General features: G+C 37.1%; 1 pseudogene; it reads right to left on the bottom strand.

The window, feature by feature from the left end:
* Positions 1 to 1879: 1879 nt before the first annotated feature.
* LOC101436507 (olfactory receptor 2A25-like) lies at positions 1880 to 11376 on the bottom strand (annotated as a pseudogene).
* Between the last annotated feature and the right edge of the window lie 9034 nt (positions 11377 to 20410).

The following is a 20410-nucleotide window of genomic DNA, read 5'->3' as shown; positions in this document are numbered from 1 at the left end:
TTCTGTAAGTCTCCCTTGAACTTGCTCTCCCTCCTCTCCTGCCTTGCTCTGCTTTTTCTTTATTTCTTATTAAATAGTGGCACATAAACCTTTACATCATATTAATTTGGTAGGAAACCCAGACTAATAGAAGCTTTGAATTTGCTAAAATAAATGATATAGAGAACTCAATTCATGACGAAAAAACATTCCCTGACACTTTGGAGAGGTAGAAAGTCTACCTCTTCGGGATCAGGAGAAAAAAAAGATAGTAAGAAAAAGAACTGGTCGGATGCATATATTTCCTGGCTTACCTAGTCTGACCTGAAATCACAGGTAGAAGGATGTTAAATATGATGAGAGTAAAGCTAAAAGCAAAGGTTATGCCTCTCCACATTCCCCATTTGAATCCCTGGTCAAAGACCACTATTGTGCAGAGAAGCTTCATGGAGCATAGCAGCAAAGTGAACAAAGACAAGTGAGTGCAGAAGAAATACTTGGGCTAGGAAGGAAAACCTAAGGCAGCTCTACTTGCTCTTCGCTGCCTCCATCGTTTCTGGAAGGAATTCACACGTTTCTAAGGCTCCCTCAGAGGGGAGAGCTAAGTATTTGGTAGTAGAGTAAGTTTAGGAGCTTTCAGAAGTAATCTCAATGGTGGAGGTGAAATGGTCTTATACCTGAGGGTCTTATACCAACAATGCCAGATATTAAAATGAAGTATCTCAAAGAAATTCAGAGCACCAGCTAGGGCTAAGGTGGTGATGAGATTTTGAGGGAGTATAACAAATACTGTTCAAACAGAATAAAAGAACACACATTTCCCAGTGCTACACTCCAGAGACAAAGGATAACAAGGGGCCAGGAATATATCCAATAGTTTTAAATGTTTAGAAAGGTTAAGTTAGTGTATAATTTGTGAAAAGAGTTAAAAAACAAAAAATATCTATATACATTTAGCTTCCTTTCCCACTATTTCTTAACTAACACTGCAAAATTAAGTGCTGGTGTTTATGTTTGAATAAAATGATTATTTTAACTTACTTCGAATCTCTATCTTAAAATTAAATGAATCCTGGTATATATTTACTGCTCCAGTATCATTGGTCAACTAGTTATCAAAACAATTACTGTCTGTTGTAATTAAATTTTCTCTCCAAGTTTTGATCTTCTCTTCTATGAGACATCTGATCAAAGTAAACAGTGAAAATACATTATTCTTTCTAGGACTCTTCATTTTCCCCACATCTATTTCCTCATGGACCTCCAACTGTACTCTACAAACTGAAGAAAGGGACAGAGAGAAAAAGTTCCAGATGTGTTTATATTTATTAGCATGATATCTTCTGAGGTTTTTCTTTTTTAGTCATTTGCATCATAGTTACACTCTTGCTTCTCTATCTCTGGAAGCCAAAGCTCTTGCTTTCCTAATTTGGGTGATTATGCCTTAGAAAAAAACATTAACTATCATAGGAATACTTACGAATATTTTAGATGCAAACCTATTTTTTTGAAAGATGATACCTGCTGAATTTTTAAAAAATAATTAAATTACAATTATGCTATAAATTTCTCCCAACTCCTTTATGCTAAATATTCTACCAGTAACTTATTTTAGTCTATGAAATTTCTTCCACTAGTCCAGCTTACAGAAAGAAAGAAGTAGGGCTTTATCTCCTATTTAGAACTTTTCACACAGCCACTTTAAAGTTTGTGCACTATGTAGCTAGTTGGACGATGTTTCCATATTATTTTGCCGCACTGTCTCTCAATGCCAGAGGGAGGGAAATGGAAAGGCTTACTTGGGAGAGAGCCATAGGAAAAATTTAAAGAAGAAAAGGTTGTCTATAGCATGTTTATATATTCTGCACAGGAATTGGATGAGTTGACTTCTCAGATCCCCTTAACCGTAAATTATTTTATTATTCATAAGACTTTCATGAAGCTCTCTCCTTCGCAAACACCCTCTCAGGGCAGCTCTGACACCTTTGTTCCTTAAACTATAGATCAAGGGGTTGAGCATGGGATTGTAAAGGCTGTGAAACAGGAGGAGATATTTCTTCAGCTCCTTGGGGTTCCCATATCTGGGTCCAGCATACATGATAATGGCTGTGCCATAAAAGAGTCCACCACACAGAGGTGAGAGGAGCAGATGGAGAAGGCTTTCTGGCGCCACACCCCTGACTAGATTCTTAGAATAGCATATAGAATATGAATATAAGTTATCACAATTGAGGAGAAGGGTCCAGGAGCACAGACATTGCCCCAGTCAAGATCATCGTTTCATTAGCCTGGGTGTTTGCACAGGCAAGTTTGAGAATAGCTATAATTTCACAGAAAAAAAGTAGTTTTTTTGAGGTCCACAAAAGGACAAGGGCAAGAGAAACACTACATATATTAAGGTGAGGAGGACTCCTAAAATCCAGGCTGTCAGTACTAGAGTGATGCAGACTTTGAGCTCATGATGGCAGAATATCAGGTGGCAGGTGGCCACATACCGATCGTAGGACATCACCACCAGGAGAAGGCATTCTGTTAGAGCAAAACTCATGAAGAGAAAGGTCTGTGCTATGCAGCCAGCAAAGGAGATAGTCTTGGCTGGGTTCAGGAGGTCTACCAGCATCTGGGGCACTGTGTTGCAGACATAGGCTATGTCGAGGAAGGCCAGGTGTGAGAGGAAGAAGTACATGGGGGTGTGCAGTCTGGAGTCCAGTAAGAGCAGCCCCAGGATGCCCCCATTCCAGAGCAGGGTGAAGATGAAGAAGAGGGAGAAGAGTCTGAAGAGCAGCATCTGAATCCTCGGGTCAAGGGGAAATCCCAGTAGAATGAACTCTGTGATGGAGGTCTGATTTTCCTCCAGTTCCCTAAACGAAAGACAACATAGCTAGTTAAGTCTGTGTCTCAAGGAGTGATTAAGCCTGGTGGATCTGTGCATCATTGTTAAAGTGCTTCATAAGAAAAGACATCCTAAAACCTCCATGAGATTTTGTTGTGTTAGTCCCTTGATGAGTGAAAAAAACATGTGAGTGAAAAAAACATGTGTTACAAATCAAAGGGAAGGAAATCTTGTTACTTTTGATAAGCTAAATGCCAGCATTCTGTTACAGTATTCAGTAAATCTTTATTTCCAAACCACCTTTCACCAGTTCAGACATGTTAATACTTAAATGTCTTCATAGTGGTGGACACTTTGCTCAGGTTTGTGATGATTTTATCACATGTTTGCCTGTGTTTTCTGTTTCAGAGTGTACATATGTGCACAGTGTGACTGTGAGCTGGTCCCATGTAAATAAATCTGTACCTGAGGAAGGAAAGAAGGGTGAGGAAATCTCAGGGATCCTTCTGTTAGGTATTCTCACAAACTTGGGTCTTCAAAGCATGAATTATTTCTTATATTGTGAATGTTACTAATGGCATACTTTTTTTAAAAGTAAACTTTATTTCAATTTAAAAAATTATTAATAACATTAACAAAGGGCAGCTTAGCAAGTTATGGAAGCATTACTTTAAAAAATCCTGCTCAAGCACATTTATCTTACTTAATCCTGAAAACAAACTCAATTATTTCTCCAGTGTTTAGAAAGATAAATAAATGAGCACAGATTGGATAAATGGCATGACTGGGATCTCCTCTTAATGAAGAAAATGAAGAACAAACGGTAAACAATGCTTGATCATATGCATATCCCATAAAACTAAATTCCACATTCCTTTTTTGGCCTTTAGCATTGATGCAGTACTTTCTTTGCCTTTATTACAAAATTACTGCTAACTATAGTATATAAGTTACATTAGTTGTATTTTTCCCATATACCATCATATTCTTAACATCTTATAATAAAGGAACATTCATGTATGTACATATTAAACACAATCTTGGTCTACCACCAAAATTACTATGTTACTAATGACATGATTTTGAATTAAGTTGAGTGGCAGTTCGTCTTTTTTTTTTTTGCTAGCTTTAAAACAGAGATCACTGTCTTTTGGCTTTTATGCCCATGGACTGTCAACTCTGGTCCTGTTGTTTCATGATCACAATATAGTTATGAGTCACCTTTCTGTATGTGTAATTATATCTTATATCTGTCTGTGTGTGCATGTGTAGACATTAAAATGATTAGATGATTAAACCCATTAAAAGATTTCCTGATGAGTCCTGGCCTGAGATTTAAAAAAATATTTTCCTATATCCAAGCCTAGAACTATACCTCAAACAAAAGACTTACATGCATAAAATCTTTAACATATTGGTAGCTTCTTTAACAATAAGTAAAATAAAATAAAATAAAAACAATTTATTATTTTTCATGCCAAATCTGTACTTTGTTGTAGCTTGTCAAATTCTTCCATGACAGAGTAAGTATTTTGAGGTTTTAAGTTATAGACCATTGTCTTTGTTTTCTTGCCTGTCTCTATATTCTTTTCTGGTCCAAAATTTCCTTAAAGTAAGAATCTCAGAAAATTTCATATCTATGAGCTCTCCTTTCAAATTTTCTGATAATTTATATTTGAAATGTATATAAACAAAAGTGAGTAAACATTTGTCTTGATTCAAAGAAAAGATCAGAATTCATAGTAGATACTATTGAGAGCTGAAATAATTTTATAATTGAAATTTGGTTGTTTAATTAGGACTCAACTCTCTGACAGTGAATGCCTTAAACCAGAGACTGATTGGCCATCTATTCAAGATGGGCATCCTGTGTCATGTGAGAAGTTGAACTAGAGGAATTCTAAGGTCCCTTTCAACTGTAAGATTCAGTGTCTGTAAATTAGATAGAAAAATATCATCCTTTTCCTTTCAGTTTTTCTGCAAGATTTGGGGGCAGTGAAGATCTGGAAATGATATTTCTAATAATTCATGATGATGGTAAAAAATAAGCTAGTATAGAATGATTGATAAGTAGCATTAATTTTCTTCCTATCTGCAGGTAGATAAAACACAAAATGTGAAGTCCACAGGTTTTCTCTAAACTTCTAACATGTCCTGCCATATGCCTCATGCTGAGGGTATTTAAGACAGTTCCTGCCTGATGGCACGTATTACTTGCTTGGATTGATAAGACCATTAGAAGAACTCACACTCTATTGTCATTTTTTAAAAATTCAGTAAAAGGAAGTCCATATCCAAAAATAAGACTTTCAGGACACTCTTCTTCTGTATCATAAGTTTATTTTGTGTCAGTTTAGGCCCTTTATTTCACAAAAACTCTAGTTAATTTCGTGAGACAATAGAAATTTATAAGCAAACCTCACAAACTGCTATTTCGTTTTACAATTTAAACAAGAAATTCAACACTAAATACATTAAAGTAAATTACCCACAATAGGTGTATCTGAAAGAGATGTTAACTTTTAGTTACATTATCCTAGTACTAAGGCTATAAAATGCAGAAATTTGGCATTAAAAAACAAAGACAATAAAAATTACATTTTACATTATGGAATTTCATTACAGACTATCCAAAATTGTATAGTGAACAAAGACTAGAAAATATAACAAATTTACCTCTAATTTACAGCTAAAACCAAAAAGACAGGCTCGATATGAGTTGGGTAAATCTTTACAAACAAGAAAAAAAAATCTGTGATTAATATTGAAACCCACCAAGCATCTTCTTGGAAAAAAAGTGCTCTGACAGAGTCAGGATTTCTCTCAGAAGAGATTATTTTAGTCTCTGCTTAGCTCAGCTCCTGAGAGTTTGATATAGAGTGAGAGAAAAATCTCCATCACACCACTGCCCTCCCTTTCAGGGAAAAGGAGCTCTCTCCGTACTTATCTTCTGTTTTCCCTGGAGGGATGTTCATGATAAGATGCTGATAATTTTTTCAGTGTGGGGGCCATGCTCGTAAATTTAAGAGTCAATAGAATGATACCTAGGACTCCTTCATACATTGTTGTTACCACAGTTTGGATTTATTATAGTTTCAAGAATAGTGGTTTAAAGAACTCCAAAATTCCCCCACCCACTAACCTTCCCAATAGACTACCTGGATTTAGGGTAGGAAGAACCCACATAATATTCCTTTCTTCTAGTGCAGGCAGAGTTTCATGCCACACCTTACCCAGGAAGAGACTGAACATACAACCTATTTTGTTTTCAATCAGTTCTCCACAAGGAATACAATTCATGAAGTGAAACCAGGTAGCAAGACCTAAGAAGCTTTTGGGAAACACGCAAAAGAGATGGAAAGAGGGAAAATCAGCCTGACAGGACTTGTTAAGCCTATTTTGGAGGCTTTAACTGGAACAAAAAGCAGGAAGGAAAATTCTAACTTAGAAATAATCCATATTTAATTTCCAGAGGTTTTGAGTCCAAGGTGGGCGGGGGTGGCGGGGGCACAATTTCCCTAGCTCTGTGTCTCAGTTTGCCAGAGCTGCTATCACAAACATCACACAATAGTTTGGATTAAACAAGAATTTTCTGGCTCACAGTTTGGGGCCTAGAAGTCCAAAATCAAGATACTGGCCAGACTTGCTTTCTCCTGGAGCCTGGTGTTCTGGTTCTGGTTGCTGGCAAGTCTTGGGGTTCCTCGATTTGTTTTTCTGCCTCCCATTACATGGTGATGACCTTTCCTTTCTGGTTTGGAGTAAGACCCAACTGGTTCAGTTTGCCACACATCAACTAAAAATGACACCTTCCAAAAGTCCCATTTACAATGAGAATCACACTCACAGATGCAGATTAAGGTGAAGAACGTGTGTTTGTAGCAGTGCATAATTCAGCATAGTCTGTGACTACTGCTTTCTCTTCCTTCTGAAATGAGAATGAACCAACACTGCTTGACAATTCCAGGAGGTACAACTGAGATCATCTGACAGTTTCTAGTTTATATTTTTCTTTTTTTTCTTTAATAAATCTATTCAAAGTTAAGGGAGGCAGAGTGTGATGTGCTAAATTAAAGTCCTTGTAGTTTATATACCAGGAAAGTGAGAAATTGATTTTTTTTTCTACCCTGAAAGCTCTGACCTGAAGTAGGTTTGAAACACAACTGAGCAGAGTCAGAGAGACAGATAAAGCAGATACAACCCCCAGATATTGGTTCCTTTGAGGGCTAAAGAGACCCATGGGAGTTATGGTCATGGCCGATGGGGTTAACTACCAGGGCAGATGGCCCCTCTTTGGAAATGGTGTTTATGTGTGATGAATCTGGACTCAAATGGGATCTCCCTTCATAAGACTTTCATGCTAATGTGCTGGAGGTGCAGTTAATGTTGGGGTTTAAGATATATTTAGGGGATTTGAATCTCTGGACTGACAATGTGATAGCCAGGTCCTGAGCCTCAACAGACTCCAGCACCTACAATCTGATCTATTGGACTTACCACACTCAGCTAAGATGGAGTTGAAGAAGGACAACCACCACACCATGGAGCCTAGAGTGATTACAACTGAAAATGGGAGGATTGCATCCAGCATCCATGTGGAATCTGAGCCTCCTCTTGACATAGAGGTGCAATGGACACAACCAATCCAATGTCCACATAGAAGAGGTGGCATTGGATTGGGAAAAGTGGACATGGTGGCAGATGGGTATGGGGAAAGGCAGGAAGAGATGAGAGGTGGAGGCATCTTTGGGACATGGAGCTGCCCTGGATGGTGCTTCAGAGGTAATCACCGGACATTGTAAATCCTCACAGGGCCCACTGGATGGAATGGAGGAGAGTATGGGCCATGATGTGAACCATTGTCTATGAGGTGCAGAGGTGCCCAAAGATGTACTTACCAAATCCAATGGATGTGTCATGATGATGGGAACGAGTGTTGTTGGGGGGGGAGAGGGGGGGTGGGGGGGTGGGGTTGAATGGGACCTCACATATATATTTTTAATGTAATATTATTACAAAGTCAATTAAAAAAAATTTCTGTCTCAAAAAAAAAAAACAAAAAACAAAAAACAAAAAAACGGAAAAAAAAAAAAAAAAAAAGAAATGGGCTTTTCCCATCAGACTTGTTCAGTGAGAGGCTTATTGGTGACTGGAGTCCAGAAGATACAATCAGTGTGGGAAAGGAGAATCCACGGGGGAATCCAAGGTTGACCAATAACGTCCATGGGAAAAGGTATGGCTGCACTTCCGATGAATGGGGGCCATCAAGAGAATATAGAGTTGCCTACTTGCTTGACTGTTGTGGAACTCTGTGCAAGTACGGGGACTTCCCGAAATCTCTGATGGGAGAAGAGCAGGTGCTGCCAGAACAGTTAACAGATAGGAAAATCATTTTTAAAATGTAAAACTGAAAGTTTAAAGGGGATGTTATTTCAACAGTGTTTTAAGTTTTGGCCACATTTTATTTTGATCAGAATTTTTATCAAGGTGTTAAAAAGATCAATAGCTTACTCCTGAACTTCAAGTCTAAGTGTACTCCTGAAGAGTAATCCAGAATATATGTGTTACGTGTCTGTCAGTCTAAACTGCTTTATTAGTGATTAACTGCATTTATACTGCTCAAATATTCCTAATTGGTTGCTGGTTACTAATAAAGGTGTGTCCAAGAATAAGCTTGCATGTTAGAGGTAACACTGATTCCAGAGGAGATCTTAAAAGCAATAAAAATCAGATATGTGAAATGATGAAGAGCTTGGACACAGCCATACCAGAGGAATGAGAATTATGAGTCAAATTAGTGAGCTTTATGTTTCTCTTGGTGTGTCTTAACTCTTGTTGTGTTTGTCTGTTTGTCTAGTGTATATTTTCATACCTCCACATGGTAATATTAAATTACCAAATGAAAATTCTTAAAAGAGTTCTATTCAAATTGCCAAAAATTAAATAAATGCTTATATTGGTACACAAGTACTCCTCAAGACTGAATTGGAGAAGCCAAACAGGATAAAAAGCCACCTAAAATTTGAATAAAGAAATTATTTAAAGGAAAGAAACTAAAAAGTTTACCCTGCTTTCTTCCATAATTTTTCTATAGCCTATCCTACCCCCAGGGTCTTCTCTTAACCTTGTCTGAATTCCAGTAAAACTGGTTTAGGAAGCTAAGAGAATGGGCTGAGTGTGGAAAGATAGGGAAGATGTGAGTTTAGCCTGGAATTCTGTCTACTGTGACTGGAAATTAAAATAATAGGGAAAGAGGGGATATTACAGAATAAACCTTGTTTTGTGTAGTCTGTCCTATAGTTCCTCATTTAAATTTTAACAGCTTTTGAAATGACAGTCATAATCCAAAGGCCAAAAGTCAGTAAATAAAGAAAAAATTCTGGAAAATTATGGAAAGATTTTTCTAAATTATGATTAAAACAAATTAAACAATTATATATTCCAGAACTTGGGAGTCAGTATGCTTTTAAGGTTATTCACAATTTTAGAGTTTTATTAAAGGAAAAAAGAGATTTTAGCCTCCTATGGAGAAAGGAAGAAAAAAGTACATCTCTTGCATAAACTATAATTGTTCCAATTTTATTTAGCTTGGGTGCAATCCCCCTAGGTTTATAGGATACTAATAAAATAAATTAGTGTTATGTGTATTAAATCTTTAAGATACTAAAAACTGCAAGTTTGTGTTTAATGAAATTGAGGTCTTTCCTAAATTAGCATTATTTGTATTAGATCTTTATGATGATGAAAATTGTAAGTTTTTGGCTAATGAAATTGTTACAAACTCCTTTAAAAAATTGTTCTTGCCTAAATTGAAATGAATAGTTTTTTTTTCTTCACAGAATGAGGAACATAAGATTTAAATGGTATAGAAAGTATAAGTTTTGTGGAAGTGAATTCACAGCAAAAGTTTTGTGGAAGTGGGTCCATAGTCAATGCTCACTAAAATTTGATGTTTGTTTAAGGGAATGTGATTTGTCCTAAGATAAGAAGGCTGGTTTTCATAAAACCAAGGTAGAAATATGTAAGACAAAACTTGGAAGAATATAAAAAGTTGTAGAAGTTATTATAGATGGTAGCATTAAGTAATGGAATGTGTTTTGTAAAGGTGTAATTTGTCTTGAGATGAAGTCTATGTAATTAAGGATAGTTATGAAAAGTTTGCAAAAGCATTTTATAAACTAAAGCACTTAGATGGCTAATTCCATGAAGCCATTATTATTTAGAAACTTAAATCAATATTAATAACAAAAAACAACTTTTTCATAGGGAAACCTGTCAGAGGTCACCTCAATCTGCATATTAATGTTGTGGTAGGGGGAAGATAATCTTGATTTCATTGGGAATCTTAGGTTTTCATAAAATAATGGAGAAAGTGGTTTTTCCTATGCTGCTAAGGTAAAATACCTGATAATTAGCATAATCATGGCAAAGGTGTAGAAGTAAAAAGTAAAGTACTAAAAATAGTTAAGTTCATTTAATATGTTATAGATTGCATTGGAAGTATTTAGAAAGTGTATGAAAATTGAAAGAGATAGATTCAGTATTGTCAAACTCTCTTGTGCATTAAGACTAGGCATTCAGTACACTGCATGGTGCCTCTCCATTTGAGTTATTGGCCAGGTTGATCATTGACCCCTAAAGTAATAAAGGTATCTACCATTTCTCTGGTTATGTTCCTGAAGTGGATGGAGAGGACGTTGTAGTTTTAGACTCCTGCTGCAACCAGCAATGGCTTGATGGCCAGATTTACGGTGGACATTGCCTCCAAACTGGTTCTGTTTCATAGTGCTAAAGAAGACTATGCATCAGTATGGTTAAACACTGGAGATTCCCTCCAAGGGGCCAATGGTGCTACAGCATGCTGGCTGTGTGAAGGATATACCAAGTCAAATAATAATTACCAGAGTAATATGAATAGAAACTAAACAGACACAATTGGCATTATGGCCTGCTCCCATGGAGAGACAGCACGTATGGTATTGCAAACCTGAAGCTTAGATATATTAACTTCAGCTCAAAGAGGAACTTGTGCATTGATTAGCATTAAGTACTGTACCTATATACCTGATGAATATAATGACATCTTCTATTCTAGATCATATGCAGAAAGATATTGAAGATGTTAAAATTCTTCGTAAATTTAATATATTATCCAAGTAATTAATGAACCTATAAGATTAAAAAATGCGTCCCTTAAATATTATCTTTATTTTGCTTGCCATATGCTTATCTTGTTGTTGCCTATATTTCCTTTGTGAATGTATGTCTAGGTAGTGACTCTCATACCTCTCCTAGCTATCCTAAGCATAACCACCACTGTGGGAACTGGGGGTGGCAGTTTCCTACACAGCATTTGGAACTTACAAGATCAAGTCCATCAGCTTTGGGAGGATGTAACCTCTAGGCACCTGGCCTTTCTCATTTCCATGGCCCAGTATGTCATGACTGGTCCGCTTTTTGGGGCTGTTTACCACCATTTTCTTTATCTTCTTAGTAAGGCCATGTATCTTCAAAATTCTAAGTTTATTTCTTTCAGAATCAGTGCCTTCCAGAACAAGATTAGTCATGCAGGGATTTCATCCAGTTCCAAACAGGATGCCAGATTCACCTTCCCTCAGCCTCAATAGAATAACCAGAGAGTTTCACACCTCATCAAGGCAGGGTCTTCTGCACCTAACCAGCAAGAAGCAGCTGCAGAAAAATGATGACCATCACCCTTCAGCTCCCCCTTAAGAATAAGGTGTGAACTCTCTGAGGCGGCAGTTGAGGTAGGTTAGTATAAGAAGCAGGAATCTGGCTGGTCAGAATAAAGCCCACCAAATACCTGGTTACAAGCCCAGTTTGAAATCTTGGACTACTTTGTTATCTACTAATGGAAATGTTGCTTGTATACTGTTAGACTAGCACTCTGTCCCTTACTGTTCCCCATAAACAATCTTTCTTTTCACCCATAGAGTCCTAGCGATTACCCTTCTCCAGTGGGCTTTGGCAATAATACATGCCCACAATTGGACCCAACGTTGGGTTTGCACAGACCTACCATCCTTGGGTACTACTGGCCTTCTTTGGACTGTAACTCCTGCAAATTGGACAGCATGGAACACCTTGCTGGCATGGCAGAATATGACCTATCAACAAGTTTGGACCAAGATCTTTTCATTTAAGACTGAGATTAGCTGCTGTCTTCAGTGAGACTCGTAATTACATATTTTTCCCTTGTAAGAGAACAGGTGAATAAGCCCAGGCTTTTATTAGGATATACTATATATAATGGTTTAGGATGGTTAATGGCTGAGTCTGTCACCATGGATCATATTGCACCTGTCTGCCCAGAACAACAAGAGAGAACCCATGATGTGGGGTGGTTACCCCTGAGCTGTGTAATTTTACTATCAAGGTTAGATATAGAGTAGAGTGTGTCCCCTGATGGTTCTACCCATTGGCCATCTTTGTGCCAGGTGGGATTGCAGTTGGCACTGAAAAACACATAACCACTTTAGCTGTTGTCTTTTATACTGTGGCTGTGGAATGAGGGTGCAATGTTTGTCCTATGGTCAAGGTAGGCAGCTATGTGGGGGTGGATTGCGGGGACTCAGGCTCCCTCCCCAAGTCCTCAGCATGTAACCACCTGTGTGACTGAGGCATATGTCAAAAGTTAACAACCTTCCACAGAGAAGAGAGAGTGCATAGATGGTAGCATAAACTACAATCTTCCAAAGCAGTAAGGGTTGATAAATGTCCTTCCTATGGCATAGTGAAAACATCACCAGACCCCATGTATACAGTCCTGGGACCCTAGCAGGAACTCAGTTCTCATACTTCATGGAATGGCCTTATTGTCACCCCTATGGAATGTCCTTGTTCTAAATCCCCGTGTATATCACCTCTCATTTTCTCATCTCTTTGCGAAGTGCTAACTGTATTCATTCTGTGCCCAGCCATCATCAAAGTTTCTCTCCTGTCCATAAGCCCCAATAAAGCTTATGATTGACTAAATTCCAAATGTGTTCTTTGATGTTATGGCCTCGCCAACTTCTGCCCTTCAGAAGTTGGAGTGTAACATTCACTAAGATCACATATCTTCCATTGTTATAGTTTGTTTTCCCATTACCTTTTCTGCTCTGATAATAAAAACTTGCCTCTTTAAAAAAAAAAAAGCGCACTTTCTTATAGAGCAGATATAATGAGACAACTCCTTTTTTACATCTATCTTATACTCTTCTAAGATATTACACTTTCATATAGGGAAATCTCTTCCTCCATTTATCTTAAACATTTTCCTTCTTTTATTTCATTTTTATTCTTCCACTGCTCTTGTTCTGATAGTCTAAAGCCACCTTAATGTTTTCAAACCCCTTTAATTAATCCTTGAATATCAGAGCAACCCTGATTTCTAAATACAGAGTATTACAGGTACAGCTGGTATGGCAGGTATAGGTATTTGGGTTTGTTTTTTTTTTAAAGATTGATTTTATTTATTTATCTCTCCCCATCTCCTCATCATTTGCACTTGTGTCTGTTCATTTTCTTTATTTCTTTAAGAGGCACCGGGAACCAAACCTGGGACCTCCCGTGTGGGAGGGAGGCACCTAATCACTTAGGCCACCTCTGTTCCCTGTTTTGTTGTGTCTCCTGTTGCATTATCTTGTCATGTAAGCTTACTATGCCTGCCTGTTGCACGAGCTTGCTACGTGCTCATCCTCTTTAGGAGGCATGGGGACCTCTGCTCCCTGCTTTGTTGTGTCTCTCTTTACATTTTTCTTCCATGTCTCTTGTTGCATCATCTTGTTGTGTAAGCTTGCCATGCCTGCCCATCACACCAGCTCTGTTTTCTTTAGGAGGCACCTGGAACCGAACCATGGACCTTCCATGTGGTAGGTGGGAGCCCAATCTCTTGAGCCATATCCATTTCTCAAAAAGGTTTTTAAAATTGTCTTCTTAGACTTTGAGTTTGCAGTTATTTTACTTGGTTATTTCTCTTATGAAGCTAAAGGTGCTGCCATACTCTCTCAATAACTAGTTCCACTCACTCCTTTACATATGTATATTAACAATGTTATCAACAAATTCTATCAGTTGAAATAGTGGCTGAGTAACTTGAACCTGTGGACAGATCACAAGAATCCAAGGTCGGTACCGCCATTGACTGCCCACGAATGCAGAATAAAATTTAAGGCAGCCAAATTTTCTTCCCATTGTGATGTGGCACCAAAGGTTTCAAGATGAAATGTCACCATGCATACACATACTCTGCTTTGAACTTTAAAATTACCACCTATAGACCTGTTTCAGAAATACAGTCAAAATGGCAAATATCATTCTATCGGCAAATGCCTAGCAGATCAAACCTTACTTCAGTTTCAACTGCAAACCCAGTCAAATTTCATCTACTAATATGAGTTCAAGTTATAGCAACCTACACTCAAAGGCTCTCTCAGCTGGAGAAGCCCTGCATGGATGGTATTTCAGACCTCCACACAGCCTACATACTGCTTGCCTAAAGCCCTAAAGTACCTCCTCCACTGGCTAAGGTCATTGTCTGTTGCACTGATTAGATAAAAATATCCACTTGCCAGTAGAGAAGCTATTCTGTTTATATTTGATGGTTACAGGTACTAACATGTTTTTTCAACTTGAGTGTTTACCTTGGTTTCTTATATCTTACATCTTTGCTAAGTTTTCATTTTTTCTATCCAACTATATCCATTTATATTTCTATTAGAGATCTGTGAGAAATAAATTTTACTAGACTTTGTCTTAACATATTTTCATTTTTCCCTCATTCTTGTTTCATAGTTTAGCTGAGTGTGAAATTATAGAGTGACTGTTTCCTCTTAGCATTTTGATTATCTTTTTTGGCGTTTGCTTTGCTTACGAGAAGTCTCTAATTACTCTAAGGGTTGCTCATTTGTAGCTATTTCTTTTTTTCTGAAGCTTCTATAATTTTCTCTTTCTCCTTAATAATCTGTGCTTTCATTATAATGTCTATGGGTTTATTTTTGTTCATCCTGCTGATATCCAGAGTACTCTTTTCATCTGAGAACTTAGACAAAAATCTCAACAAGCATCTCTTCAATGACTATTCTACCTCATTTTCTCTTTTCCTCTGGGTTTACTATAAGGTAAATATTATAACATTTTGTTTCTAGCCTCTATGTGCTTTTTATTCTTATTTCCTAAAAACAAAATTTGGCTCTGTTATATTTTGAATAATTATGCATTACCATCTGTGATTTCCCTAATTCTTTCTTCAAATATAAGTGCTCAGTTGAGAATTTATCCTAATTATTAATTTTTTTTAAATTTCCAGGTCTGTCTCTTTCATTTCCAAGATTTTTTGAGAGCCATCTGTTACTTTCTGTTTTCTTCTTCTTAATTTCTTATCCATTAAAATAGCTTCCATGCCTTTTTAAAAAAATCTAAGAATTTGAAACATATTAAAGTACTTAAAAAGTTGTTCACTATTGAAGGCACAAAATTAGCAGCATAAGAACTGAATAATGTTCTGATGTTTTTTACAGTGCTTACCATTTTCATTGTTTATAGTATTGGCCATTTTTCTTGACATTATTGCCTAAGGTTCTGAAAATGGATTCACTTTCCTCTCCTCCCCTTCCCCTTCCTTTCTCTCTCCCTCCTCTGCTCCTATTTTTCTCTCTCTGCCTATCTCTTTCATCTAGAGGATTAGGGGTTGTCTCTCCATAGCTCTTTGGAATTTCTATCCAAATCTGGCATAGAATTACTTTTCTAAAGCAATATTTAGGATATTGAAGCTCTCAGCCCAGGGAGAGTGGGTGGCTGGATTTCAGTTTTGGGTGCAGTGCAGTTCCTAGTTGCCTTCACATCTTTAGCCTGAAGTTTTCCAGAGGTTCTATGAATAGGCAGTATATGGCAGTATGTTGCTCTGATCTCCATTAATAAGCAAAGGGATTCTCTCCTGCTCTCCTCAATACCCTGTTTTGAAGGAAGGAGGCTGGCTTCGGTACCTCATATCACATGGAGGACTCTAATATCTTTAGTTTCCAAGAGAAAAGTTGTTGCTCATACAAACTTTTAGGCTCAAAGCCAGGAAAATCATGTCTTGATCATCACTTGCACATCTGCATTTATGTTTTGTTTCTGGTCCACAGAGATGTTTATATCTTGCCTTGGAGATTGGCTTTGTCTTTTTCATTTCCTTTTTTACATGTTTTTTCTGTCACTGCTATGAGCTTGAAGCAGAATTCATAGATCTACTGTGACTGGAGATCAAGCAAGTGCTTAAAAATGTGAAACCACTTATATCTAGAAATAAAATTGTGATGGCAATAGAAATTAAAGTGAGAAAACCACAGTTGTATAAGATATGGAACTTATATAACTATACAACTATTTTTCCCCACTTAAATATTCTCTTTCTGTGAATCTGCTCAATCTTTGGAAGAATGAAAGAGTTGGATGGTGACCTGGGACATATTCTTTTAGAGTCAACATTTTTAAAATCTTGAAATCATCACAAATATGTTTTAAATAAATTTAAAGTTCTCCACAGTACAAGCAAAAAAAAAATTTTATGAATCTTTTTAAGATTCAGGATACATTAGGGAGAATCTATGCCTATTTGATGCATGCATACTCATTCAACTTCTCCTTGTATATTTATAGTAAGGTTTCTCACTAATTCATAAGAACATATTGTTGAATAACTTGTAATGTTAGAAAATATTTTCTCATGTTAATTTTAATCCTATCACTTTATAAGTATAAATCTTGTTTCTAGTTTTCCCTTTTGGGGCAAAACAACAACAACACACATTTCCCTCTATACTACATCCTGTGGAACAGTTGAAGATAGATACACTCTTTTACTTTTTTTCTTTTTTAGGTACTAGGGCCAGGAATTGAATCTGCAGCCTTGCATGTGGGAAGCTGGCACTCATCCACTGAGCCACATCACCTCCCCTGAGTTGTTTTTTTTTTTTATTTTTATTTTTTGCTTGTTATCTTTTTTTTTTGTGTTTTTTTCAGGTGGCACCAGGAACAGAACCCAGCATGTTCCATGTGGGAAGCAGCGCTCAACTGCTGGAGCCACATCTGCTCCCCTTGTTTCACTTTTCTACCCTCTTTAACAGGCTAAACATTCATAGTTATTTCAAATATCTATTATTTTTTTCATTTTCATATATGTTCTAATCCACTACCATACTGGGCAGTTGTAAAGGTGATGAGAGCAATACAAAGTAGGCTGCTATGAGTATTGAAATTCCAGTCAATTAATAAGGTATCACAATGGTGAACTTTTTTTTCCACATATGGACTCAGAAACTTCCTGATGGAGCTACTCTAGTTTCACAATTGATGACAATTCCCAATGTGTGGTTAGGGGAGTAACTGTAAAAAAGCTATAAATTATAAAAGTATGATTTTTTTAACTTATTTTCTACCCCAGCTGCAATCTCAAAACCCTTCTGGGATTGCAGCTATAGACAGAATATAAAATTGTATGCAGGATTCTTCTTACAGTTTTGTCTCCTGTCCAGCAGGAACAATAAAGAATATTTCAGACACAGCTTCCCATACACAGTTCTTTAACCTCTTTTGTCTGAGGCTGTCCCCAAAATAGCCAGTCAAATCAAACCAAACAAGCATAAAACCTACAAATTCAAATAGCTAAAGTTTCTTTGAGATATTCTTGTCATTATTCAGTAAATATTGTAATAATTTATGAGCCATGGAAATAAAATTGGATTTTATAAGCTTGTAGTTGGTTAATCATGAGTTTTAGCAGCACTTGATCTTACTATGTGATCATTTTCATTCTCATTAACCTTATTTCCTTCTAATCAAAATAGGTTATAATTCTGCATTCCTCCTTAAATTAACTTCACACGTATTATACAATTTAGCATTCATAACAGTTATACAAGGTATCACGTTAAAGCATTGTTATCCACATCTAACCTAAAATGAAGCTTGGGATTGGTGAGGTTAAGTTATGCTTAGAATCAGACCTATTTAGTAATTGGAAGAACAATTGAGATGTGAACCCAGGAGAGCAGGCATCTCAGCTGAAGCCATACCAGGCTCTGGCTTGCCTGCAGACCATCAGCCTCAAGCACTGGTAAGGTAGTCCATCACCAGTCTCTGTACTGGAGACAGGGAAAGCTTCTAAGAAAGCATATTATAAAGAGAAAGAAAACAGAATGGGTACAGAACTATAGGGAAGATGTGATACTGAGAACAGCCTGGTGTCTCACTCAGATTGTCCCCTCGTTGGGGAAAAGCTGTATGGGCTGTTTTACACAAAAGTATAAAGAAAGAGGGATTATGAGGGAATGATTAGGCCACTAAGTTGAGAGTTTCTGTTCTTATCAAGGGTGATAAGTCCTCCAAAGATGAGTTGACTATAAAATGTATTTTTTTCCAGTATTAATGCTTTGGCCAAAATAATGAGAAGTATACCTTTTCCCCATTTTGTCCCATTCTGTGGATGCTGAGCCTAATTCATGTCAAGCCTGTGATGTTTTGGTAAGAGAAGCTAACAAGAAGTGATGTGGGTTTGGAATCAACACATGTTCTAATCCCAATTCTGTTCTATTACTGGCTATGTGGTGTAGGGCAAGTTACTTAATCACTCTGAAACTTTATTTCCTTCATCTATTAGAGAGGAAAAATAAAATGCTTCATAGTGTTAGTGGTGAAAGACAAATAAGGTAATTTTTGTGAAACACCCAGCAGAATTCCCAGCATAAAATAAACCAATCTTTTTTCCAGTTGTTTCCAACCCTTTGAAAACTGTAATGTTAAACGAATATATATAAAAAGAGATCAAAACACCAAAATATACAATGTTTATTAGAATCCTAGAGCTCAAGTATTGAAAAAATAGAAACATCTCATATATTCAGATATTTTCTGCAATTTATTTACATAATATAGTTGTTTTTTTGTCAGAACCACACCTCAGCCCTGCTACAGAAGTATTTCTTTATAATTCATCTATACTAGATACCTTTAACAGAATTTTGTCTTCCAGGACTACACTTTCTCAACCATTTTCAAACATACATAAAATGAATGCTGTCCCTTGATTCTTCTGATGGGCTCTAGTTAAAAAAAAAAGTCTGAATCCAAATCTTGGCTTGTTTTGTGTGAAAGAACTATTTTATATATTTCCTTTTTCCATCCTTTTATAGGAGACAGAATTGCCAAAGTTACCTACTGAAAGGCTTCTTGTTGCTCAAAGGAGTCCTCTCACTAAGCCAATTGGATGATATTCTAGATATAATTAAAAATTCCTTATGATATGGCCTCTTGTTTTCTTTCTGCCTTTAAAGTAGGGCGCAATTAACTCCATAGTGCTTGGTTGTTAAACTTAGAGCTAATGTTTATTCTTTATTCAGATTATTATCTTTTTGCATGTGAGAGAATGGAGCAAGATTTGTGGATTTTGGGGGGCTGGAAATGTCTTGACACTGCAGAGATAAGACTAAGGTAAAGAAGACAGACATGTTTTGTCTAGGTGAACTAATGCATAGAGTAGCCAGCAACTAGTCTTTTAGAGAACTGGAAGGAGAATAATGCATTAGCAGAGGGGTGCAAAGAATAAGTAGCCTCTTTGCTTTTTTTTTTTTTAAGAAGTTTTAGATTACATAAATGTTACATCAAAAATATAGGGGATTCCCATATACTCCACCCCTTCCCCTCCCACACTTTCCCCCATTAACAACATCTTTCATTAATGTGGTACATTTGTTACAATTGATGAACACATATTGAAGCATTGCTACTAACCATGGACTATAGCTTACATTATAGCTTCCACTTTGTACTGCACAATTTTGTAGGTTTTGACGAAATGTATAATGGCTTGTATCCATCATTGCAATGTTGGGCAGATCATTTCCAATGACCCTAAAGTACCCCATGTACACCTATTTTCCCCTCTTACTCCCCTCAGAACCTCTGGTGGCCACTGCCTTTACATCAGTGATACGTGTTTTTCCATTGCAAAAATATTCATAAGTCTACTTAAGTCCATAGCTGCATCCCTCAATATTGAGGATTTTGAGATGGTGATACCCACTCTGTTTCTGATTGAGAGGGAGCTTAGATCCCATCAGGCAGATGGATGGAACTGTCTTGTTTGCAGTTGTAGATACTCTGTGTTTTGGGATGGATGTTGTACACCATCATCCTTTTGTTAGTAGTCATAGGTGAGTCCAGTGACCTGGAGAGTAGGTGCTGCAACTCTACTGAGATTCAAGGCTCAACCAGCATATGAACATTTAAGTCACTGGGACATATATTTAATGAGTGTCATGTTAATTATAGATTCAAATTCAAAGGGAACACAGAAGTGCCCTGGTTAGGGAAATTATAAATGATTCTAACTCTGTTGCACTGGGGAGCTTATATTCCAAAGTAAGGTCCTCTGACAGGCAGGGTGCTGAATTCCTGAGATTGTCTGCCCTGCCTATTCTGTCTAGATGTCTCTAGAACCCTCAGGAATCCTGCAGTCTGAGGCACTGTTTACCTTGGCAGTCAATGAGATCTTGCTGAAATGTGCATGAGCATAACCTCTGGAATGTGTCCCTACTCACTTTGAAATCTCTTACCCTT

The sequence above is a fragment of the Dasypus novemcinctus genome, chromosome 5 (genome assembly GCF_030445035.2).
Source record: "Dasypus novemcinctus isolate mDasNov1 chromosome 5, mDasNov1.1.hap2, whole genome shotgun sequence".
Taxonomy (NCBI): Eukaryota; Metazoa; Chordata; class Mammalia; order Cingulata; family Dasypodidae; genus Dasypus; species Dasypus novemcinctus.
Note: the sequence above shows the minus strand (reverse complement) of the source record. Positions and strands in the feature narration are given on the sequence as shown.